Below are 27,847 nucleotides of genomic sequence, written 5' to 3'. Positions count from 1 at the left end.
AAGGCATTAAGATGAATAACATATATAGAAACATGAATAACACATACATAAACATTAATAAAAATATGAATACTGAAAACATGCATGTACATTCAACATGAACATATGTATATGTACATCTATGAAATAACATCTGAGACATGTACATATATATAATAAAATATATCTGGAGAATAATGTACCCATATCAAATGTATAAAAATATCATGTATCAAATGTCTCCAAATAACATATATAAAACATCAAAGTCTCCATATAAACATGTATTTGGAAATAACATATAAAACATCAAAGTGTCCATATAAACATGTAAATCCAAAATACTATATCAAATGTCTCCAAAATTAAATGTATAAAATAAAAGGCCATGATCTAATCAGCCACATCCCCCTCGTAATCATAGATGTCCCCAAAAGGGTCTATCAGTTGCATCTAAACCCTATGTCAAATGATAGTGTCAAATTATGTACTTATAAACAAACTATATCATACATATAAATCAAATATATATTTAAATTGTAACATACCTAAGGCTCAAGACATGTAGGATCTGTCGATTTCTACAGATCACCAAAACATAACATACTATCACTTAGACCCTATAGCACATACATAAATACAAACATGTATATATATATATATATATAAATTTAAATATATAGATATATTTACCATAATTAAGATAAATTTTGACATATAGACATATAAATACCATAGCATCATTTAATGCTCTACCAATTTGACTGATATCTGAATCATGCAATGATAAAACATTATCAGCATCCAAGTCGATAGTGCCATCTAAAAGCATAGAGGTAAATAGACAAGTTGTCTAGCTATGAAATCCTGAGTAGGGGGGGTGTTGTAGGTCCTGAGTAGTTGGGGCTGGTGCTATAGGGGCTTGTGTAGTAGTAGGAGTAGTAGAAGGTGTAGGAATGTCCTCCTGCCTCTGTAAACCCTCTGATCTTGCTATATGTGAATGAATATGACTAATCTGAGAGTTGATGTCATGAAGTGGAATCCCTATGATTGTAGATAATGCTCGATAAGAATTCAAAAGATCATATACTAAATAGGATCCCAAATGACACAATGCATTCAAATCTAAGACTGCAAAAACCTCTAGTGGAGAAGGTATGTCTTCTACCTCATATGCATCATCAACACCTATGCTAGATGATGTAGCTACATTGGTACCTTGAGATTGCAACATATATCTACCACACCAACTAGAAGAAATCTCCTACAATTGTGTAGCAATGATGGTGATGCTTGGATAAATCTATGTCCTAATTGTGTCATCAGCAACACTCTAGCCTATAAAAACCATTTGTGGACCTCTTAGCATAACCAAAAGGTTTGGACCCACCATTTCCCATTTGTTAATGGGTGTAGGAGTGTTTGCGGGTTTGAATCTATTTGAAAGTCTTGCTAGACCCTACCCAACATGACCTAGATAATCTATTTAATCAACATCATGGTGTAAATGAAATTTTGCAAATAATTGTTTGTAGAAATATAGAGGGAACTCATCCTTCTATGGCCATCTATGATGAGTAGCCAACCAGTGAGGATATATGAATGGTGCGACGAGTTCATTAGTACACTTCATCATAGAGTAGCCTCTAACTCTAGCTCTATCTATATAAAATGGAAACATGGTCTTCACCATGGCAGTGGAGACCTCAGTGTCAACTTGTCTATACTTCATAGTGCCAAAGACACTATGAGATAAAGAAGAATAAAATGTCTCAATACTAATATCATCAAAAGGGTTTTATGATTTAATGGTTTGAATCATATGAAACAATTCCTCTCACATCTCTATGATCTTCTACCTATTAGGGATGGTGGTAGAAGAGGAAAGCAAGGAGTCTAGAATCCCTATAGCATAGGATAACTAGACAAGTGTATCTCTAAATAACCACTCTCTATCCTCAGTGGAGGATGTCGATATACGTGTTGTGCCAAACTCAGCACTTTGACCCCTTCTATGGACACTAGCATCCCTTGAGGATGCTGGACCACGATCCCTAGAACCAAATGCCATAATGTATATATGTACAAAATATATATGGATATGAGTGTGAAGCTACAAGACTAATAAATATCTAGAGATTTTTACATGCATATATATATACACATATAAACATACAAGTGTATAAATTAAAATAATTTAAATTTAAATTTAATTTGAAACACACATACATATAAATACACAACATTAAATGTATGGTACTATTCAATCATGTAATGTATCTATTTTAAAACAAATTATCTTAGAGACCATATCTAATGTATTTTAATGTGTTCATGCAAATGTGAAAAATAAATATTCGTACATGTACATGTATATGCGATAATATAAAAAATAAATTTTCTTGATTAATTTATAACTAAGTGTACACATGTATATGCGATAAAAAAATAAAATTTCTTGACTAAATTAGATTTTGATTTAACTATATGGTTAAACAAATTTTCTAAATTTCATATAAATTCATATAATGGTACATTTTATGTAATGTTTTTCTTCATTTTTACCTAACATTTTTCTACATTTTTTAACTAATATTTTTTTACATTTTTACCTAATATTTTTTTACATTTTTTAACTAATATTTTTTTACATTTTTACCTAATATTTTTCTACATTTTTAATTAATATTTTTCTACATTTTTACCTAATGTTTGACTACATTCTTGTTTATGTTTTAAATAATTTACTAACAAATCTAAAAAATAATTTAAATATATTAAAAAATTAACAAATCTAAATAATTCACTCATAAAACATGTAAAAAATAATTAATTTAACTACCATTAACATTTATTCATCAAAAAAAAACTTAAAAGAATTTTTAAAATGGAAAAAAAAGCCACTATCCTGTTACGGCTGAAACATCTAGACCGCTCTCCAAGAAATCCAAAAACTGCTACAGTGAAAATGGTAGCCACAAAGTGTTTTCAGCAATTTTATAAAACTATGGGGTTTCAGTTAGAACCATTTTGGCCAAAATCATTTTGGCTAAAATAGTATAGGCCATGTGGGCATGTGAAACTACCACGTATGTCTGACTGGAACTATTATGGCTGAAATAGGTATGCTCATAACTATTTTGGCCATAACCCTCTTTGATATCACAAAGGGTGACATAGCTTTGTAGTTTCACCCTTATACATTTGTTTTGAAACACAAAAGTGGGAAGTCTAACAAAGTTGTAGATGCTCTTAGTAAAAGAAAACTTTTTCTGACAAAAATGTAGATAGAGGTGGTTGGGTTCAAGGAACTTAGTATATTGTATCCCAATGATCCTAATTTTGGTGAAGTGTGGAAGGCTTGGAAGGCTTGTAGAGTTGAACCTAGTTCAACCTAGCAATGAAGTGAAGATTGTCACACTATTACGAAGTCCTATCACAATGGAAACCAAGCAACCCATCAAACTTGACTGAGAAATGGGCTCCATTAGTCTTGACCGAGCATCAGGCTTTCTCCATCTTGACTATCTAGTAACAAAAACAAGAAGAACAATAAGAAGATTTGGTTGACAAAGGAAAAGCTATCATTCCTTCTTCAATAGTCCAAAGAAAAAGCAAGGGAGAAAAGAATATAATTGATGGCATTGATCTTGATGAATATATTTTAATCCCAAATTGGGATCAATCAAATCTATCAACTAAGGAAATGAACATTCTAAGAGAGCTATATAAGAAAAGGGCAAAGCAAAGAATACTAAGAGCTGAGAGAGATAGGACCCAAGTCTTGGAAGGTATAAAAATAAAAATCGTAGATGCTCTATCTATAAAGGTAAATGAAAAGGTTCCCATCATTGATCAATTAACTGATATTGCACACAAGTTCAATGAAGATACAAATGGATAGGACAAACTTCTCATGAAAGTTGAGAGAGAGTTTGAGAATAAAGTGCTAGAAAATGTAGCAAAAAAGATAATAATTGATCAAGTAGAACTATATAATTTGATATCTACATTAAAAAATTTTGTAAATAATCTTGTATATTTTTTTGTAATATTGAGCAATTCAACCAATTTCACCAAGGAAATAAAGGAAAAACTAGCCAAGATTGACAAGGACTTGTAGGATAGTGCAAGTCTATTAGCACTTAAGCTCCAATTCCAATCATTTTTAAAAAGCCATTCTTGACACATCTACAAGAAAAATTACTAAAGGAAGAGGCTATAACAAAGGAAACATTGGTTGAAATTCAAGGTATGTTACTTTCCCACATGGACATTATGTAGAGAAGGATAGATCATGCAAGGACATTAGTCAAGGACACAAATATGTTAGTTGCACATTATATGTATGAGTTATCAATAGAGATTTAGATTAATACACATGTCTTGAAGGTACTAAAAGATAACTAGGATAAGACTTTGTCCATAATTTTGAAGGTACACCATGTCTTTCTCATTTTGGCATAACCTTGTAAATATTTTGACATGTGTAACAAAAACAAGGAGGAAAGGAAGTGTACAAATGAGGAAAACATATAGAAGAAGTATATGTACATATTTGTATACATGTAAGGATAAAATATGTATAGCAACATAAAAGATATGTAAAAAGAAGAAAAACTAATTTATTTATTGTTGAAAAACTAAAATAGAGTCTTTTAGTTCATACTGAGTTGCAGAGTCTTAAGTACAAACTAAGGTACTAGAACAAGCATATTCAAAGGGGGAGTTTAACTGAAGATGTTAATGATAAGTTTTTTTGTCACTAATGCCAAAGGGGGAGATTGTTAATCATATCACAACAATATTGTCAAATATTGTCAAAAAACTTAGTCATAATGCAAAAATAGTTGCAACTGAGTCACTAGTATGTAGTGTTAATGAAGCTCACACAGGATCAAAGTGAACAAGTTAACCTTGCAGAAAGTTATAGTGTCAACTGAGTTGTAGTGACAACTATGTTGATAGTTCACACTAATCTATAGTGTCAATTAAGTTTATTATTCCTACTGAGATCCAATGTGAACCAAGTTAGCAAAATGGTCTTGTTCCAAGGTAATAATTAAGGTGGAAGAATAGTGCAAGCCAATCCAAAATCATCTACCGAGTGGTCGGTGTGTCTCATGCCTAACTCCTTCTTTTGGTTATTTTTCTTTTATGATTTAGCTGTGATCTAATTTCTTTCAGTTTCATACGTTGATTGTTCGGTCAAAATTTGATTATATTCTATTTTGCAAGAACATAAAACTTTTGTTGAGTGTGTTTCTGGTATCAGCATTACTTTATCTAGATATGACAGATGACTTATGATTTTAATACAAGAGGTTTTAATACCTGACATTTTTTGGTTGCTTATATTAGATTGCTTTGAAGGAATAAAATGTTTTAAGTTCTTAACTTAATCTGAGTTTTAAGGATTGTAAACTTGATTATAAGAATTCATTAAATAGGGTATCAAGTGTTCATAAGGTTAATTTTTACAAGGTTTATGCATATAAATTGTAAATAGATTAATCACAACCTTAGAGGTTTTTGACTTGGTATATTTGCAAATGTTGTTAATTGTATTTCGCCAAATTCTGAGTTTTAAATTAGAAGTTTGTGTGCAACTATCATTGTGTTATGTTTTACATTTTTGGGTGTTTATTATGTTGGGGAAAAAGAGGAGGTCATTGTGTATGGTGTGATACATCTAGAGTTAAACAGCTTGATAAATGGAATCGGGTTTTATTTTTATTGGGTTTTGCATTTGAGCTAGGGCATAGTTGTTTATCCCAATATCTTATTCAAAATAGAGTATAGCGTATTCATAAATAATGGTTTTCAAATTTAGGTTGGTTATGCTGTTAGATGGACTGTTAGTGTTTTTTTTTTTTTTTTAAAAAACACAGTTGAGTTAAATTTCTTATGAAATTAATGTCATCGGCATTTTTTCAAACAGTTCAGCTATAAACAAGCATATTAGTTTAGAAATGTACTTAGCAGAGTTTAGGGTCTTATGTTTTAATGGATGATTATGTTATTCACAATAAGTTTATTGGATGTCGCAATCTTAGTGCTTAGTGGTTATATTCCATTCGTAGACTATGAGATTTTTGTTTCTGAAGTGTTGATAGTAGGAAATGTGAGCATCGACATTTTGTCAAACATTTACCTTGTATTATAATTGAAGTTGGTTTATATTGTAACAACATAACTATTGTTATGTTAAATTCATATTTGGGAGGTTTAAATTGTTTAAGTCAAATAAGCCTAAATAGAATGAATTTTGGGTGAATTCGGAAATTCTGTTATGGAATGAGGTTCGACGCATATTGTAACTAGTTGGTTTTAATGTCAATATGGAACTTTAGGTTGTAGATAATTTAGTGAGAATAGTCGGCAATAAACATGTTAAAAGCATTAGTCGATCTTTGTGAAATACCTTCAAAGGAAGTTGTATTCTGTTAGTTTTTTATCACTGACAGGAATGGCATTTTTGACATAACGTATAAATTGTAATTTTGAAAAAAAAATACATATATAATCAGGGTATCGACATATTGTTAAATAGTTGTGTAAAATGCTGAAATTCACTTTGCATATTGTGAATTATATTCTAAATCGATTTTAAACATGACATCTTAATATGTCATTGTGGTTATTTTGGTGGTGGCATATTGTCAAAACAAAGGTGTTGCTTTTATAGACACTGGTTTATCTTAATATCTTAGTTAAATGATCACTTGTTAAGATTTGGTTGTACTTAGTTTTTACTATGATTATAATGTGATCTATTAGCTTTATTGAATTGTTTGAGATTAGATGCTTAAGATAGAATTCTCTTATTATGTAAGATGAATTTCAGTTCTTAATAAAAATGAAAGTAGTATATGAATTGAGGTAGATTTTGATGCATTTTTGATGATGTGAATATCATGTGCACTATATCAGATGGATTTAAGGATGTAGTATGATATTGTAAACTGATTTTATAATTGTTGCATGTTCATTCTTAGTATATCTGTTTGATGTGTATTTTTAAGAATATCTATGATGAACGTATATCAAGGTGGCTGAAGTTGGTTTATCCTATTCAGTTAATTAATTTAGTGATAACTTTAAAAATAAATTGGGTGGGTTAATTTCACATAAAATAAAATTGGCCTTACCTATGACTTAAACCTATATGGTTAAGTACAGAGAAAAGGCATGTCTCTATTCTGTCAATGACAAGTAAAATAGAGAATACCGTTATATGATGACTATGAGCATACCATATTTGGATGCAGAAACTTAGTGCCATAATGATGACACCTCAGAATATATATGTTCATTTATGAGTTATTCTTAGTGCGAGTTTAATTTTTGCAATGAAAAGTAATTGTTTACTTCTTTCATATTATTATCAGATTTGCACTATATTAGATGGATTAGAAATCTATTTTTGGATATCTATATGTTGGTACTAACATGTATGCAGATGGATTTTGCCTTTTAACTCAGTGTGTACTAAGCCCTTGTTTGTGTTATGTTGCATTCTGTGTGGTTTTCAGGTGCTTCAAGATTCAAGTAGCTAAGGATGTTTATTGAAGTTACTTCTGAATCAACATTTAGGGTTCCAAGGTTGGACATAGGTGTCAAGAAATGAAATTGTATTTCATTATAGTTCTGAACTCTTTATGTATTTTTATTATAATGGAACTTTTGTTGAGATAATTTTTTTAAAAAATTTTATTGCATTTATGGAATTGTGTTTTGTTTTATATTCTTTCAGTATGTCTTGAGTGGCATTACATTTTGGTATCAGAGCACCAGGTTAAGTATAACCAGGACTCTTGAGTTATAGGGTTTATCCCATAATTGATGCGTTATTAATAGATTTTTGTTTCTAGGTTGCTATTATGCCTCCCGTCACTAGAGGAATTCAAGGATGCGGTATTCCTGAGGATGACCTTGCTGGCAGAGGTAGAGGTAGGGGCCGTGGTAGAGGTCCTAGGTACCAAAATGATGTTGGAAATGATCAGTTTGATCAGAATGTTGGGGTTGGTAACAACTAGAATAATCAGGTAGATCAGGCTTTGGTACTTTAGAGAATTCTGGAATGTCTTGATAATATTGAGGCTAATAACTAGATTCCTGATGAGGGAGCGAATGATAGGAGACCTCTTGTGCAGGGCGTTAATCTTCCTATAGAAGAAGATCCAGTGGCAAGAGCTCAGGTCAAGGACCTTTGTAAGATGAAAGGACCATTGTTCTATGGTACGAAACAGGGTACAATGGCAGAAGCTTGGCTGCTGAATATTGAGCGATGTTTTGTCTTACACCGTTACTTGAGTAATGTGAAGGTCAGATGGACAGTTATGCATTTGAGAGGATTTGGTTCCTTGTGGTGGGAATAGGAGTTGGAAAAGCTTGGCATTGATATCTCCCTGGTCACATGGGAACTTTTTGTTGAGCGCTTCAAGGAGAGATTCATGTTTGAATATTGGCGTCATGCCCGTGCTGAGGAGTTCTTTCAGATCATGCAAATTGGCTCTACAGTGGAAGCTTACGAACGAAGGTTCTTTAAACTTAAGAAGTTTTCTTAGTGGGCTGAAAATGACAAGGCCATGATACAACATTTCATCAGAGGGCTTATGCCCAAGATTGGGGAGAAAGTGAGAACTTTCTGACCTTTGACTATGCAAGAAGCCTCAGAGCAAGAAAAGTTGATAGAGATGAAGTCTGGCTATCATGGGGCTACTTATAAAACTAGCATGAATCCACCTACCCCTGATGTCAGTAAGAATCAGAAGCCTCCATAGAGTAGTTCAAAAACTGGATTTTTAGGTGGAAAATTCAAGAAGAGGAAGTTTGACAAGAACTCCAAAGGTTCAAAATAGCCTAAGCAATCTCAATCACCTCGGAGTGTGTAGAGTAGCAAGCCATCTCCTAAACCTTCTGGTCAGAATATGGGATTCAGGAAATCTATTGAGTGCTTTCATTGTGGACGTTTAGGGCATTATCAATCTTAGTGTCCTAATTGGGATAAGCCAAAGGCTAGACCTAAGACAGCTAGGTCTGAAGCAATAGTTGGTGATTCTGCTAGGAACCATCGTATCTTTATAACTTTGGATCAAAAGCAGGCTGAACACCAGAAATCAGTTATAGAAGCTCAAGGTTATACTCGAGGTATGAAATTTTCTATCTTATTCGACTCAAGAGCTACAGACTCATTCATTTCTTCTATTTTAGTTGCACATTGTGATATACCTGTGGTTAAGGCAAGAAATAGATGTCAAGTGGAGTTAGCGTTGGGGTCTAAGGTAAACGTTGATATTATTGCTCCTGACTGTAAGATATGTATGAAATCTTTCTCAACTTCTGTAAACCTTAGGGTTATACCTTTAGGATCGTATGACATAGTTTTGGGTATGGATTGGTTAGAATAGCATCAAGCTATTTTGGATTACGAAGATAATTCAACCAATTGCATTGATGATTCTGGATCAGCCAGAGTTATCACAGGAATCAAGAGACCTATCTCTTTGCAGACAATTTCTGCCAAGCAATTGGCAAGGTGTGCTTAGAAAGGCTGTAGTTTGTTTTCCATTTTAGTAAACAGACTATATCTTATTCGACTCAAGAGCTACAGACTCATTCATTTCTTCTATTTTAGTTGCACATTGTGATATACCTGTGGTTAAGGCAAGAAATAGATGTCAAGTGGAGTTAGCGTTGGGGTCTAAGGTAAACGTTGATATTATTGCTCCTGACTGTAAGATATGTATGAAATCTTTCTCAACTTCTGTAAACCTTAGGGTTATACCTTTAGGATCGTATGACATAGTTTTGGGTATGGATTGGTTAGAACAGCATCAAGCTATTTTGGATTACGAAGATAATTCAACCAATTGCATTGATGATTCTGGATCAGCCAGAGTTATCACAGGAATCAAGAGACCTATCTCTTTGCAGACAATTTCTGCCAAGCAATTGGCAAGGTGTGCTTAGAAAGGCTGTAGTTTGTTTTCCATTTTAGTAAACAACTTAGAAGATTCTGTAGTTAAGATTTCTTCTCTCGATCATCCTGTTTTGTGGAACTTTTTGGATGTTTTTGTTAAGGAGATTCCTGGAATACCTCCGAAGAGAGAAATTGATTTTCGGATCGATTTAGTACCAAGAACAGAACCAATTTCCAAGACTCCTTATAGAATGACAGCCCAAGAGCTGGTTGAACTTAAATTTCAGTTGGAAGAGCTTTTGGAAAGAGGTTTGACTCATCCTAGTGTTTCACCTTGGGGTGCTCTGGTGATCTTTTTTAAGAAGAAAGATGGTTCTTTAAGGCTTTGTATCGATTATAAACAGTTGAACAAAGTCACTATTAAGAACATGTATCCTTTTCCTTGAATTGATGACTTGTTTGACCAGGTCAAGGGTGCCCGAATCTTTTCTAAGATTGATTTGAAATCTGGATATCATCTACTTAGAATCTAGGAAGCTGATATCCATAAGATAGCTTTTCACACCAGGTATGGACACTTTGAGTTCACAGTGGTACCTTTTGGGTTAACTAATGCACCTTTTGTGTTCATGAGTCTGATGAACAGTGTGTTCAGAACTTACCTTCACAAGTTTGTGGTGGTTTTTTTGGATGACATTTTGGTTTACTCCAACACTGTTGAGGAGCACAAGCAACATTTAGAGCAGGTTTTGGAATGTCTTCGTAGGAATAGATTATATGCCAATCCTGAAAAGTGCAAATTCTTCAAATTAGAGATTTGTTACTTAGGGCATATTATTTTTGGTGATGGAATTTCTGTGGATCCATCCAAAATTCGAGCTATTGTAGATTGGTCAATACCTATGAATGTATCCGAGGTTCAAAGTTTCATGGGCTTAGCAAGCTATTACCGTAGATTTGTATTAAATTTCTCCAGTATAGCACACCCGATCACATCTCTTCAGAAAAAAGGGAAGAAATTTGTGTGGACAGTTGAGTGTGAGGTGGCATTTCAGAAACTGAAGGAATGTTTGACTAGCGCACCAGTTCTACCAGTCCCTAATTCAGCTAAGGAGTTTGTGGTTTGCACTGATGCATCATTGGATGGCATAGGGGTATTTTTGATGCAAGAGGGGCATGTTATAGCTTATGAGTCCAGAAAACTTAAGAGTCATGAGGTGAATTACCCAACTCATGATCTCGAACTTGCTTTGATTATGCATGCTTTGACCAAATGGTGGCATTTTGTTCTGGGTCAACATTTTGAGTTACATTTAGATCATCGAAGTCTTCAGTATCTTTTCACACAACTAGACCTCAACGCTAGGTAGCGAAGATGGATGGAATTCCTATGTGAATATGACTTTGAGATTAAATATGTACAAGGGAAGGAGAATGTGGTTGCTGATGCTCTTAGCAGAAGGTGACATGAACTATCTTCTTTGATTCTTTTAGTGGATCTTAAGGATAGGATCTTACAGAACCTTTTTGCAGATCATTGGTTTCAAGATGTTGAGGCTGTTTTGGACAGTGGCAGCATCTTGGAGGGGTGTTTTGAGGGGTATTCAATGAATCCTAAAGGTCTACTATTGTTTAGAGGGAATGTGTATGTTCCTGAGCTAGGAGATTTGAGAGATCTTATTATGGTTGAAGCACACAAGGCACCATATTCGGCTCATCCAGGTGTCAAGAAAATGCATGCTGACCTTAAGAAGCATTATTATTGGCCTGGAATGAAAAGAGACATAACAAATTTTGTGGCTCATTGCTTGGAATGCCAGCGAGTTAAGGCTGAAAATTAGCACCTTGTAGGTTTATTGTAGCCACATAATATTTCAGAGTGGAAATGGGGCACCATTTCGATAGATTTTATTACTGGACTACCTATGACAGCTCGAAGACATGATGCTATCATGGTGGTTGTGGATTGTTTATCTAAGGTTGCTCATTTTATTCCAGTTAGATCATCCTATAATGCAGCAACGGTTGTCAAAGTTTATATGGAACAGATAGTTAAGTTACACAGAATTCCTAAAAAGATTATTTCTGATAGGGATCCAGTGTTTACTTCGTCTCTTTGGAAATCCATGCAGTGAGAGTTAGATACTCAGCTAAGTTTCAGTTTAGCCTATCACCCTGAGATGGACGGACAAACTGAATGTGTCAACCAAATTCTGGAAGACATGCTTAGGATGTATGTAATAGATAGATAGAATAAATGGGAGGAGTATCTACACTTGGTTGAGTTTGCGTATAACAATAGATATCATAGTTCCATAGTTATGGCACCATTTCAAGCATTATATGGAAGATCTTGTAAGACACCTCTAAGCTAGGACAATTTGGAGGACAAGACTCTTCTAGGACCTGATATGTTGTTAGATTTGGAGCGGTAGGTTAAGAGGATCAGAGAGCACATTATTACTGCTCAGGATAGGCAGAAGAAATATGCTGATAAGCATAGAATCGACCATCAATTATTGGTTGGTGATAAAGTGTTTCTTTAGATTAGGCCGCGTAAGAGTCCAATTCATTATGGAAAGGGGTCCAAGTTAGCACCACGATTTGTTGGTCCATTTGAAATTTTGGAATGGATTGGACCTATTGCCTACAAACTTGCCGTGCCACCGAATCTTTCACACATTCATAATGTTTTTCATGTTTCAGTTTTGCGTAAGTATATTCCTGACATTGCTCACATGCTGGATTGGAAACATTTGTAGATTTTGGATGGGCAGGTCATGTTGGAACCAGTGTTGATCACGTAAAGCAGAACTATGAGTTTAAGAGGAAGAGAAATAAGGCAGGTAAAAGTCTTATGGGACCCCAATGATGAAACTTCTACTACCTGGGAGGATATTGAAATAATGAGAACAGCTCATCCACACTTATTTGTTGACTTCCAAGAGAAATTCGAAGCTTAGTGGGAGAGGGTGTCATGCCTGACTCCTTCTTTTGGTTATTCTACTTTTATGACTTAGCTGTGATCTAATTTCTTTTAGTTTTATACGCTAATTGTTCAGTCAGAATTTGATTATATTCTATTTTGCAAGAACATAAAACTTTTGTTGAGTGTGTTTCCGGTATCAACATTACTTTATCTAGATATGACGGATGACTTATGATTTTAATATAAGATGTTTTAATACCTAACATTTTGTGGTTGCTTATATTAGATTGCTTTGAAGGAATAAAATGTTTTAAGTTCTTAACTTAATTTGAGTTTTAAGGATTGTAAACTTGATTATAAGAATTCATTAAATAGGGTATCAAGTGTTCATGAGGTTAAGTTTTACAAGGTTTATGCATATAAATTGTAAATAGATTAATCACAACCTTAGAGGTTTTTGACTTGGTATATTTGCAAATGTTGTGAATAGTGTTAAATATATTTAATTGCATCTTACCCTATAATGGTTTTGATTTCATGTCAATGCTTCACTTGTTTAAGTTAGGGTTTTATTACCTGCGGATGATAGATCATGCATACTAGTTGTTTTGTAAATTAATCTTGAATGCTTAAATGATGTGAATTTCTCATTGTTACAAAATGCCAAAATGGTGGTGGTAATGGGTTTATTTTTTATTGTACCCATATCGCTATGTTGCATTGTAGAATTAAAAGCAATATTAAAGAGGCATTATGACACTCGATGTTCTGTTGATCATTTCAATTTCAAGAGGGTTTACTGTTAAGGCTTGGCTGAAATTATGGCTATCGTGCTCTATTTGGCATACATTTGTGAACTAAGTTGCAATGATTTTTCAAAACATGGAAGGGTTTGTTGGAACTATTTTCATGCATATGAGGCTGAGCCTCGAGATATTATTCACAGCTAGTTTGTTTATCAAGCTCTTCCATCTCTGCATCTTGAACTTTGGTTGGATTCGGCATTTTGGGCTTCACATCAAGTTGTGTAGCAGGGACTTTGCTGAACAAGTTGTGTCTTCTTACCTCACGTAGGGGCATTTTCTATCCTTCTCTCTCTTGCTACTACATTTAAATGTTTAAATTAGGAATGGTAGAAGTTTGATTTTAAAATGTTTTGAAGGACATTTGCGTAAACTACTTTCAAGCCTTGAAATAGGCAAGGTTTAGAGATATTTTTTGGGCAATGTTTGTTCCCATACTCAAGGGAGGTTAAGAAAGTGTACTTGGGAAACATGGATATGTCTAAGCTTTATTGTTTATTATCGCATAGCTCTCAGCTGTTAATTGTATTTGGCTGAATTCTAAGTTTTAAATTAGAAGTTTGAGTGAAACTATCATTGTGTTATGTTGTACCTTTTTGGGTGTTTATTATGTTGAGGAAAAAGAAGAGGTCACTGTGTATGGTGTGATACATCTAGAGTTAAATAGCTCGATAAATGGAATCGGGTTTTCTTTTTATTGGGTTTTGCAATTGAGCTAGGGCATAGTTGTTTATCCCAATATCTTATTCAAAATAGAGTATAGCGTATTCATAAAAAATGGTTTTCAAATTTAGGTTGGTTATGCTGTTAGATGGACTGTTAGTGTTTTTTTAAAATAAAAAAAAACACAATTGAGTTAAATTTCTTATGAAATTAATGTCATCGGCATTTTGTCAAACAGTTTAGCTATGAACAAGCATATTAGTTTAGAAATGTACTTAGCAGAGTTTAGGGTCTTATGTTTTAACGGATGATTATGTTGTTCACAATAAGTTTATTGGATGTCGCAATCTTAGTGCTTAGTGGTTATATTCCATTCGTAGACTATGAGATTTTTGTTTCTAAAGTGTTGATAGTAGGAAATGTGAGCATCGACATTTTGTCAAACATTTACCTTGTATTATAATTGAAGTTGGTTTATATTGTAACAGCATAACTATTGTTATGTTAAATTCGTATTTGGGAGGTTTAAATTGTTTAAGTCAAATAAGCCTAAATAGAATGAATTTTGGGTGAATTCGGAAATTTTTTTATGGAATGAGGTTCGACACATATTGTAACTAGTTGGTTTTAATGTCAATATGGAACTTTAGGTTGTAGATAATTTAGTGAGAATAGTCGGCAGTAAACATGTTAAAAGCATTAGTCGATCTTTGTGAAATACCTTCAAAGGAAGTTGTATTCTGTTCATTTTTTATCACTAACAGGAATGACATTTTTGACATAACATACAAATTGTAATTTTGAAAACAAAAATACATATATAATCAGGGTATCGACATATTGTTAAATAGTTGTGTAAAATGTTGAAAGTCACTTTGCATATTGTGAATTATATTCTAAATCAATTTTAAACATCACATCTTAATATGTTGTTGTGGTTATTTTGGTGGTGGCATATTGTCAAAACAAAGGTGTTGCTTTTATAGACATTGATTTATCTTAATATCTTAGTTAAATGATCACTTGTTAAGATTTGGCTGTACTTAGTTTTTAGTATGATTATAATGTGATCTATTAGCTTTATTGAATTGTTTGAGATTAGATGCTTAAGATAGAATTCTTTTATTATGTAAGATGAATTTCAGTTCTTAATAAAAATGAAAGTAGTATATGAATTGAGGCAAATTTTGATACATGTTTGATGATGTGAATATCATGTGCACTATATCAGATGGATTTAAGGATGTAGTATCATATTCTAAACTTATTTTATAATTGTTGCATGTTCATTCTTAGTATATCTGTTTGATGTGTATTTTTAAGAATATCTGTGATGAATGTATATTGAGGTGGCTGAAGTTGGTTTATCCTATTCAGTTAATTAATTCAGTGATAACTTTAAAAATAAACTGGGTGGGTTAATTTCACATAAAAGAAAATTGGCCTTACCTATGACTTAAACCTATATGGTTAAGTACAGAGAAAAGGCATGTCTCTATTCTGTCAATGACAAGTAAAATAGAGAATACCGTTATATGATGACTATGAGCATACCATATTTGGATGCAGAAACTTAGTGCCATAATGATGACACCTGAAAATATATATGTTTCATTTATGAGTTATTCTTAGTGCGAGTTCAATTTTTGCAATGAAAAGTAATTGTTTACTTCTTGCATATTATTATCAGATTTGCACTATATTAGATGGATTAGAAATCTATTTTTGGATATCTGTATGTTGGTACTAACATGTATGCAGATGGATTTTGCCTTTTAACTCAGTGTGTACTGAGCCCCTATTTGTATTATGTTGCATTCTGTGTGGTTTTTAGGTGCTTCGAGATTCAAGTAGCTAAGGATGTTTATTGAAGTTACTTCTGAATCAACATTTAAGGTTCCAAAGTTGGACGTAGGTGTCAAGAAATGAAATTGTATTTCATTATAATTCTGAACTCTTTATGTATTTTTATTATAATGGAACTTTTGTTGAGATAATTTTTTTTAAAAAAATTATTGCATTTATGGAATTGTGTTTTGTTTTATATTCTTTTAGTATGTCTTGAGTGGCATTGTAGTGTGAATTGAGCACCCAACATCTATCAAGTTCTAGAGCTATCCAAGGAGACAGTGATGACCAAGTGTTTCTAGTAACACTCGAGTATGACAATGACTTGAGTTACAACACTGAGCTGACTTGGTGATTATTTTTGGAACTATTTGTGTTGTATCTAAACTATGTAATAACTATATGCATGGATATAAGGACAAGATATTTTTTTATCAAAATTATGTAATTCATTGTATCACCATTGAAGCATTAGCAAATATGAGAGGGTATGCTACAAGCATCACAAGCAAAGGAAGAGACACATCTATCATAGTTATGTGATCAATTTACTTCAAGGGATCCTTATTAGCATAGTTACATTTCATAGATTATCCACTAATTTATCCTAATAGGTGCATCAGTCTCAAATCCTATAACAAGGTGGACCTAACAGTCCTTGTAGAAACTCCTATCACAGTATATACTTAACTGAATTGTACAAATCCTTTCACAAGGTGGACCTAATAGTCCTTATTACTCCTGACATGGTAAGATTACCAGAAGTGATCATGTGTAGGTCTTAATTGGCTAAATTTATTAATACAATAGTGAAGCATTGTGGGTGTCATCACCACCCCCATTTTACCTTCTACTTGGAGGGTTTCAAGATTACCATATATTGTGTTATGGTGTTGCTACTTTAATGATTTAATGTTTCATGCCTACAAGTAGAGTAGACAATATATGAAGTGGATTAAGTGAAATAATTTTAAGTGGTTCCTTATTCACTCCCCTCCCCTCTCAGTCACCTTTCTTGCATTAGATTTCCAACAAGTGAATGCAGATCTAAGTTTATCTAGTCACTTGGGAAATATGAGTTTAATGGCTATTATTACATATGTAATAAGTTTGGACATAAGTTGCAAAACTATAGATCACAAAAGAAGTCCAGTTGGGTACCAAACAAGAAAGGTAATACTATTATTTGCGATTATGACACAAGGACTACTTATACTACATGTGGAAGAAATATTCAAAGTGCAAAAGATTGTATGAGACTCTACTTTGAAGGAAGACCTTGTAATTCAAGGAATACTATAATGACATGTCATCATTATCATAAAGTTGGTCATTTGAGTACAGACTATAGATACTAAGCATCAACACCTAAAATTGATACCAAAGGATAGAGAAAAGTCAATGATGATGACATTTGTGATCAAATGAGTAGGACTTGGAGGAACAAGATAGAAGAGAATGGAACTCCAAATGCTACACTTGATGACACCACATCCAATAGATTAGGCTAATCCACTTCTACCAACTAGGTCATACAATAAGGTATGCAAACTACATTTATATTGGTATATCTAACATCGATTCCTTGAACTAATGAAGTGAAGACCATATAAGCATAATTTAAGATAGAATAGGATAACTCATGAAAAGGTGGAAAGATAATAAGGTTATTGAGTGACACAAAGAATATGAAGTTGTTAGTGTGATTATTGACTAAACTAAGTTGATGAATGAACCGTTGTTTGACCAAACATCATATAGAAATCAAGAAGAGTTTGGAAAGTTACTCAATAGATTGGGTTCATGGTACAAAGAATTTATTGTGCCTACCTAACCATAAAAGTGGCTTTATCTATAAATTTAGGCTTAAACTATTCATTTGTTCACTCTATATCTACAAGTTTCCAAAATGATATTTGTGTGAAATTGAACAATTTGTTAGAAAATGAATTTGACCAATATTTTTAGTGTGTTGATGAATTTGAAGTGAGTGATTGAATTTTTTTTAGAATATTATCTAAAATTATTGTCTTTACATTTATAACAATGAGATCAAGTTTTGCATCTACCAAGGTCATAAAGGTTAACAACATGAAACTAATTCAAAATGAAGACTGTGAAGAACCAAAATACAAACCACATCCTAAAGTTGCTACCCAAATTGATGAATTTGGAGCATTTTCTTCCCCCCAAGAATTTACTAATTCATGATATTCATGCATTTTGTCACTGTAATATTGGAGAAGTGGAAAAATATGAGCTACAAGAAACAAACAATCAATTATGCATGGATGAGAAACTCAAAGATGAAAAAAAGTTCTTGGAAACAAAATGTTTGACCCACATTGTACATTTTACTTCAAAACTAAATGGATATGTATTATGTTGAGCAAGGTACACAATAGGACAATGTGGCTTGATGAGCCTGTAAAGATCACAAAAGATGTTTTTTATATGGTTACAAGATATCCAATTACTAAGAAGGCCAAATAAATTAGGGCTATACCAAGAAAATAAATAGAAGAACACACTAGTTCTATATGGGATGGTAGAGGACTTAAAGTTTCTATGATTGTTAATCTTGAAATGAGATGTGGCACTTATATTGTTATGTATAAGAAATTATAATCCAATTGGCCATACAACATACCATGTGGAGCTATAGATTTAGTATATAAGATTTTAAAAAGGTCATAAGATAGACCTTATTGAGATATTGTTGAAACAAATGGAGGAAAACACTAAGACCATCTCAGTTACAAAGACTAACACTTGAAAGTATGGCTCATTACTAATATGCTTATTTGTTTACTTGCTAAATTATTTCCCTAATATTGGCAATGTCAATTGGGATGTTAAGAGGCTATTCATCTATCAAATAATTGAATACATTGAAAGGTTAGGTGAAAATTTTAAGAAGGTAGTATCTTCATATTTTAATGAATTTAACAAAAGAATTCATAAAGATTTAGAATAACTCTAGAACTTGTATAGAAATATGAGGATGACATTTGTTTTTTGGTTAATATTGATAACACGTTGGTTCAAGTTGTTGACCCAAGAGTTGTATGGCTAGAGCCCATATACTATGAGATAGATATCAAATGAGATATTGAGGTAGTAAAGACATTATTAAATGAGCTAGTAACAATAGTAAATTTGAACTCAATTTTTGATAAATATTGGTCAAAATTTTGACCAAGTAGTTTGTGGTAATTTTTCTCATCAAAATTTTGACCAACCATTGTTTCGTCAAAATTTCAACCGATCCATTCGTCAAAAAAATTTAATTTTTGCTAGCTCTAATTTGTCAGTGTTGGTCAAAATTTTGACCAATGTTTGGTCAAGTTTCTTTTTGAATTGGTGGAATTTTTGACCAATTCTTGGTAGAAAACTACCAAGAATCGGTCAAAAATTCCACCAATGTTTGGTCAATTTCTTTTTTATAATTGGTCAAAATTTTGACCAAGTCTTGGTAGAAAACTATCAAGAATTGGTGAAATTTTCCACAATGTTTGGTCAATTTTTTTTAATAATTGGTGGAAATTTTGACCAAGTCTTGGTAGAAAACTATCAAGAATTGGTCAAAATTTCCACCAATGTTTGGTCAAATTTTTTTATGCTGTATCAAGCAATTGTTTCTTATCCAAGCCATTTAATTTGTAACCTTTTAAATCTTTGCAAATATGAAGTTGGAGTAGGAGAATTTTTCTTCTCAAAGGTGTCCTCTAATTGTAAAGTGTCTGTTTCATTATCTAGTGAACTAGATATTAATAGATAATGAAATGGATGCTTTACAATTAGAGGACACCTTTGAGAAGAAAAATTCTCATGCTCCAACTTTATCTTTGCAAAGATTTAAAAGGTTACAAATTAAATGGTTTGGATAAGAAACAATTGCTTGATACAACATGGAACAAAGAACATAAAAATATAACATGGACATGTATTCTTTGAAATGAAAGCATCCAAGAATGTAAGAAAAATTAGAACTATTGAAGTGTAACATGCCTCATTATGCACTCTTGATATTGCCAAAGTTAACAAAAAACAATTCAACAGTGAATAATGATATATTATATAATCAAAGTAAGAAAAGAATTTCATATTCATGACAGTCAGTTTTCAAAGTACAATACAATACAGTACACAAGTTGAAGAAGAAAAGTACCCTAAACTGAACACCACTATATGAAAATAATGCATTGTATCCCACAAGAACTTTAGCATTGGAACAACTACTTTTGTAGTTTACTAAAAATGAATAGGGTATAACATTTATATAGAAAAGAGATAACAAAATTTTATTAAAATAGTTATAAGAAAGATCTCTTTTTCACTGTTCTATGAAATTCTGCATAAATATCCTTAATATTTTTTCATTCTTCACTTTCCAAGTTGGATCAAATAGATTATTAAAGATGTGACTCCATGTAAAAGCTTTTCCTTGAAGACTAGAATCCCAAACATGGATCTAAATACAATTTTGTTTACAGGGTCAATCTACAATGTAGCATCCTCACATAATTTTATAAATTTAAGTCAATAAAATTTGAAGTTCATGAAGAAAATTGGAAAATAGTAAGATCTCTATCTCATTGTACTAAAAAATCTACATAAATATCCTTTAGTATTCTATCATTCTTCCCTTTCCAAGATGGATGAGATAGATTGATACAAATGTGACTCCATGTCTAAAAAATTTGTGGATGACTACACCTAAGCATGGAACTAAAAATAGAATTTTGTCAACAATGTGAATCTATAATGTCGTATCCTTACATAATTCTATAAATTTATGCCAATAAAATTTTCAGTTCATGAAGCAAACTAGAAAATAGTAAAATGACCATGTCCATCCTTGGAATACATGATTATCACAATTTCAATAGCAAAGACCAAATGAAGAACTCACCTATAAAATACTAGCCAAACCATTTCAAATTATCAATTGAATAGAAAAATCATCTTAAACTAAATCTTTTTCTATCTTCATTTATATTTTATAGTATCCTCCTTCCAAGTGAGTTTGTGCTTAAATACCTCTAACTGGGTAGGTTCAACTTGTAGAGATGAATGCACAGAAGATGATTCAAATCTATCTAACTAAAAAATATGATTGCTATATAAAAGTACATCAAAATTAAATCTAGTATATGATAATTAGCATATAATCAAAAGCATTCTTTAGATAATTATATTTGACATTAAGACAATTAACAAAATAAGACCTTGATATCAAGCATACAACTAAAAATGGCCATTAATTTTGAGTATTCATTTGCACATAATCAAATAATCAACCATAATCCATAGTTTAATGAAATACATAAACAAGTGTGATCAAGGAAATGCATATAACATAGTTAAGAAATTGAACATTGTACACTAACTAGGGTGGTGTTCAATTTCAAGACTTGAGTAATCAAAAGAGGAAATTAAGCAATGAAAACCTTTATGATGACACTTCTAAAAGGGATCAAGTGAAAACTAAAACAACATCTTGGAGACAATAGAGGTGAAGCTCCTTTGCTACTGGAGCATCAATTATTGTGTCAAAACAACTTATTTGCAAGGATTGAGCCTGTGTGTTGTGTCTATTCTCTAACATAAGTAGCATGGCTACCTCATTTGCCATTTTTGAGAATGCAACCCTATAACACCAGATATGAAAACAATATTGTTGTTGCATAAGATAGTAGAAAAGAGTACTAAAAAAGGAAATTAGAAGATTTAGAGTCACAAGAAAATGCTTCTTATGAGAACCAAATATAAAACTAGAATTTACCTCGCATTTAATGGAAATTTGTTTCACCACAAGCACAATGACTCCTTCAAATGAATATGTAAGCCCTGGAATGAAATATTTTTGTTTTTTAGAGAGGTTTGCAATGTAAAATTCACTTCTATAAAAGAAATACTAAAAATAGTCACATGCACCAAAATTAAACCATTCAACCTTGTACGAATATTTGCATGGCAGAAATTTAGAAGATGTTATCAGCTTATTATAGTACTCATGTTATTCTAGGAGCATATGTGAGAATGGTTTTAAAAAATCTTTACAAATCTATTATTTATAGGCAAGATGTAATACTAATCATTAATGTAAAGACAGAATTAGATTTTTTTTTAAGTGACTATTATGCCACCCTTTAAAGATTGAATGCAAAATATTTGAACTCAACACAATAATCAATTGGGATTGAATGGTGCACACTATGATAAAATGACTAGTTGCACACTCTATGGGGGCTTTTTGATCTAATTGATGTGTGGCCTAAATTTTTTTAAATTAATTTAGTTTAATTTTAGGAACACAAAAAGCCATATTTTAATTTTTGTTAACTTCATCAAAAGTTTATTGTGGCTAACTATTGTTTTGTTGCTGAGTTATGTTGTGTGTGGCCTATGGTCAAATGAATTTTTTCTATCATTTCCTTTTTAATTGTTCTCTATTGAAACATCTTTGGAAGTATTTTCTTCCATCTCTGATGGTATGCTTCAAAAAGACTACTATGTAATGGTGGGATATTGTGTTTGGATCTATTAATTTTGATGATAGACTTATTTTTTCCCAAACTGTAGTTAATTCTTTCCATTGGAATCTTATTGTTTATTTGAATGGAAAAAATTAAATATGTGTTATAGGACAAAAAATATTACCGGGTGACTTCTCAAGAGAAGTTATCATCTCCATGATGTCTTTCCATGTAAAAAAATGCCATGAAGATATAAAGAATTTTGTTAAAGTGGAATCCTTCCATTCCAAATCTCATTCCTAAAGTGTGGGGAAATGTTGAAGAGCTGATTCTTAGAACATAAGCCATGAATCAAATGGATGGCCAATGCCTGAAGTAGATTTTGAAGATAAAAGAACTTCTAACAATTTTACTCCAGCATATGTGGATGGAGTTTGTTTAAGAGAAAAACAAGAAGGCACCTGGCGATGTGGGTACTCTGGATGCAACTAACTTTTAGTAGACTTTATGTAATGCCCCACCAAGGGATCCAAAGAATTAACCTAGAATTTCACTAAGTTTGGTAACATTTATTTATTTATTTTTATAACATGAAAGTAAATACCACATATAACTTGCACATAATAATAGAAGCAATAGCAATGTCCATCTAAAAGTAAACATAACATACATAATCGATTTCATTCTTTAAGAATCCCTTAACATTGAGTTACATCTAAACTAACTAACATACATGAATCCATCTAGTACAACATCCACATGAATAATAATGATAAGTCCAATGTTCATACATTACATTTTCAAATGCTCAATCATCCACTGCACATGTCACAGGGTATGAAAGCTTAAAAGAATATACATATGTGAAATAAGGTACATCATCCTATTCCAATCCATGATACATCAAAGTAAAGATAATCACATGATACATCATCATAGAAGACATATACATCCATCATAAAGATCAAACAAAATAAACTAAGTGCATGGTTCCTCCCAACTATTAATAGCATCATTAGACCATCGTGGATCCTAGCCATCCCTCTATGTGTAACATTCCAAGGCATCGAAGAGATCATCGGCTATAAACATAGTAGGAATGTCACTCCTAAAACATCCTACTAACATGCAAAGTAAATCATAAGATAACATCATCTAACATATGCAAATCATCAATATAAAAAACATACCAGTAAATACATCTATCATAATGCTCCAAGAAAAGAATGCTCCAACCATGGTGTCTTCGACGGATCTCAAATGATAAGAGTGGAAATACACTACCACCCGATCGCGTGGTGTGCTAAGGAGATAATCTCAAGTCCCAAATAGGCTATCCATACACATAGCACAAATCTCTATAGTCCAAGAATCTTAAAAGTATACTAACTCAAAGGTTTCAATCACGAAACTAACATCTACTTCCTAGAGGCACACAATGACATGTAGGAACCTACTATGCAAGCGAAAAAGTGTCATCGCATTTATCACGTACAAGTTACCCTGGTAGTTAGCTAAACTCTATGGATCCATATTGATCTCATGCGACCACTAGTATCCTCTCATACTGATGAGGCATACTATGGAATGCACGGTCGCAACCATGCATTCTCACTACTCCCATCCTAGCCTATACAAGCGCTCAAGGCATGGGTGAGAACATCAAAACAATTATCTTTTTAGGTTCATTTAATCCCCATTTAGTATGTAAATGTTATCACTTATTAACAAAACTTGTAATGAGTTACCCTCATAACCACTTAGGGCCCTGACCCCCATTGCAAGCCACTTCTCGACACTACAAGTAGATTACCTACCCTAAGCTCATAGAATCATAAAATCACCACAGTCCTATACAAGCGACTGTAAAGAAAATCCAAAAGATAATCCATAAAAAGAATCATCAAATATCCATGATAAAAGTATCAAATAACCACAATAAGAATCATCAAATCTCCAAGATAAGAATCATCAAATTTCCATGAGCATCCAAAAAACATCCATAGAAAATCATGACCGCAACAGTTCTCTATTGGCAACTGAAGGCATCACTGATAATCATAAGTATCCATTGGTTCTCAATAATCAAAATATATCTCAAAATAAATCACAACATCCATAAGCAACCAAGAATATCTCAAAATCATACTGATCGAAGACTCCAAAATGGTTGAGTCAAACATGTCACAACATGACATCATTAAGAAATAAATCCACATTTTAGTCTCATCATGGCGACTAGAAAATAATTCAAGGATAATTGATTGATGACTCAAAAATGATTAGCTCATGTATCTCATACACATACATCTCAGCTTCACACATGAAGACTGATGAACAAATACAAACATTTCATAGAGCATACAATCACATTACCATGGTTGGGCTTATAAAAATCGAGACCAAATAAGATCAACATGCCATCATATCTCATAACCCCTGAGCCTCTAGTAACAACCTAGGACTGGTCAACACTAGTCAACCCAAAACCCAAAACAAGAAGCATAGAGAATACACGATGCAAACACATGTTTTGGTTTACTAAATTCACATAGTTGAATAATGTATAGGGGTTTCCAGTTTTCTTTTTGCAGGTATATTTTCAAGTGTGTTAAGTTTCATCATTTGACCTACAAGTCAACCCAATTGTTCCCCGATAGCATTATTCTTTCGTTAATAAGAATTACATTCTAAGAATAACTTAAGGGTAAATATTTACTAAACTGATTATCATTGACCTTTAATTGTTCTCTTGATTTAACTATGATCTATATTCTAATTGACTAACTCTTCTTTAAGGTTACTTCAACTTTTCTAGGATCATTATTCATTATATTATAAGAAGATCAATTATCATTCTTCGAATAAGAGGTCATAACTTCATTAAAATGATCAATTAACATCGATTCATAATCCTTGACCTTTTATGATTCTAATAATTCTCAATTATATATTACTAAGTCTTCACCATTAAAACATCTAAGGTTATTATTCAAGTCATGAGAATAAGGCCTATCAACTTTGATATCAATATTTTACAATCTCATTAAAAGAATCATATCAATTAAATCTTCATTACATAACTTAATTATTAATTAAATCCAATTAACTCTAGTTAATTGATTTAATTAATAATTTCACAACCAAACCATCAACCCAATGATTATTAGTTGATTAATAACTAAAAATCAGCCATACACAAATGTTCATGTTCATAGTTCAATAATAACAACTTGCTAATATTTAATGACAAGCTATATTGAAAATCTTATTAATAGATCACATTTATCATTATTTATGAATACTAATGTTTCCTTAATTAATTCGTATTAATGGTAGTCATTTCAAGATAAATCTCAATCGCATAATATAATTATATTGACAACTCAATGAATATTAATCAATTATACTTCAAACCAAAAACTAATATCTTTTTACAAAACTTTAATCATTAAATAATCTCCATTAGATTATCTCTAATCAAATTTGTTGATAATTATTTAAAACATTATTTATTAATAGTTTGTTAGACCCAACAAACATTAATAAATAATAAACTCATCAAACTATTATTTTCATAAATCTCATTAGTTAATATTTGACTAACTCTTAACTCCATTAAGATATTCAAACGTATTAACCAATAACATAATAATTCAAGCTTAATCCAATATTATTCATAGTTTCTAAATTTAAATCAACATAATATAAATTATCATCTTACAATTATTTAATTAATATTAAAATCAACCATTAAAATCAACCATTAAACTCTATTTTCTAATTGTTCTAATAATATTTTGTCTATATAAAGATCCCTATCACAAACTAATAAGACTCATTGTAGATTTTAACATGAATAATCTCCAAATTCTTAAAATTATCATCTTCATTAAACAACTCTAAAATTGTTTAATATATATTAAATAGTATTCAATATACATTATAAAAAGTCCACTATATAAACTATATTACAATCTCTTTTCTTTTATTTTTTCCTCATTTAAAAATCTATTTACTTAGATTGACTAATAATTAATTACACTTCTTCGACTATTAACTAATCTTAATTAAATTTGATTTAATTAGATTAGATAATAAACCATATAAAACTAATGCATATTATTAAGATTCTAATAAGGAAAGATTGCAATAATATCTTCAATTCATTCTATGCTTTGATATATATTATTTTTGTGAAGTTTAAGCATAAAGAACTCTTAGTTATGAGAAATGGAGAAATATCTATCTTTGAATAAAATAGTCTCAGTACGATGGCCATATCTCCCTAATGAACCGTTGGATTGGGCTGAAATTTAAATATGTTGGAGAGGGCCAAGTTGCACCAATTCTGACTAGAGCGATTGAATAAATTCGATCACAATAAAAAGTTATGAATGACTGAGTTTGGGTCTATCCAAGGGGCAGCAACAGGACAATCTATGATGAATTAAGAATTTTCTCTTAAAATAATTGTTCTCTAAAGTTATCCAATAATTTCACTAATGGATTTGGCCATAAATCTTGAATCCATTTTCAAATCTATTTCAATTTGATTCTAATTCGAACCCAGACCCGTTTAGATCTAATTTCTTCCTTAATTGGATCTAAGATTTTTCTATTATTTTCTTTGCAACCATACATATCTAGATTCTAATTTAGTTGTAGATTCAATCACAAAGAGTATTTAGAAACATATAACAAACATGATGAAGACAAGAATAGAAATAGTGCAAAGAGAGTATGCGAATATCATGAGTGCACCTAGACATTGATGCGAACTTTGCCATGCCTCAAAAGTCCATAGAAAATCCCTTCTTTCTCCAACATTCACAATTCCTCCAAGATCCAAGCCAACCGAAAACCTCCAAGTGACTAGAAGTGCTAGAAGAAGCATAGAAGCATGTAAAAAATATATGAGCATATGAACTTCTCCAATGCATGTGAGCTTTGAAGCTTCTATTTTAGCTTGAGGCATGTGGCTTGTAGCTTGTAGCTTCCATTAAGCTTCTATGAATGCCTGAATATAAAGAGCTCTCAAGAAACTTTTGGAATGCTTCTTGAAACCGCTGAAAGGTGTCACCAACTAAGCATGGGTCTTTTCCAACATTTTTGATGAGTCATAGAGTTGTAGACACCTTGTGCTTAATTGATGCACTAACACCCATGTTGTTGACACATGTTAATTCCCATGCAAGCTTATAACTCCAATTTACTT

This window comes from Cupressus sempervirens, chromosome 8 (genome assembly GCF_028749045.1).
Source record: "Cupressus sempervirens isolate cs-2001-9-10 chromosome 8, ASM2874904v1, whole genome shotgun sequence".
Taxonomy (NCBI): domain Eukaryota; kingdom Viridiplantae; phylum Streptophyta; class Pinopsida; order Cupressales; family Cupressaceae; genus Cupressus; species Cupressus sempervirens.
This window is presented reverse-complemented; position numbering follows the sequence as displayed.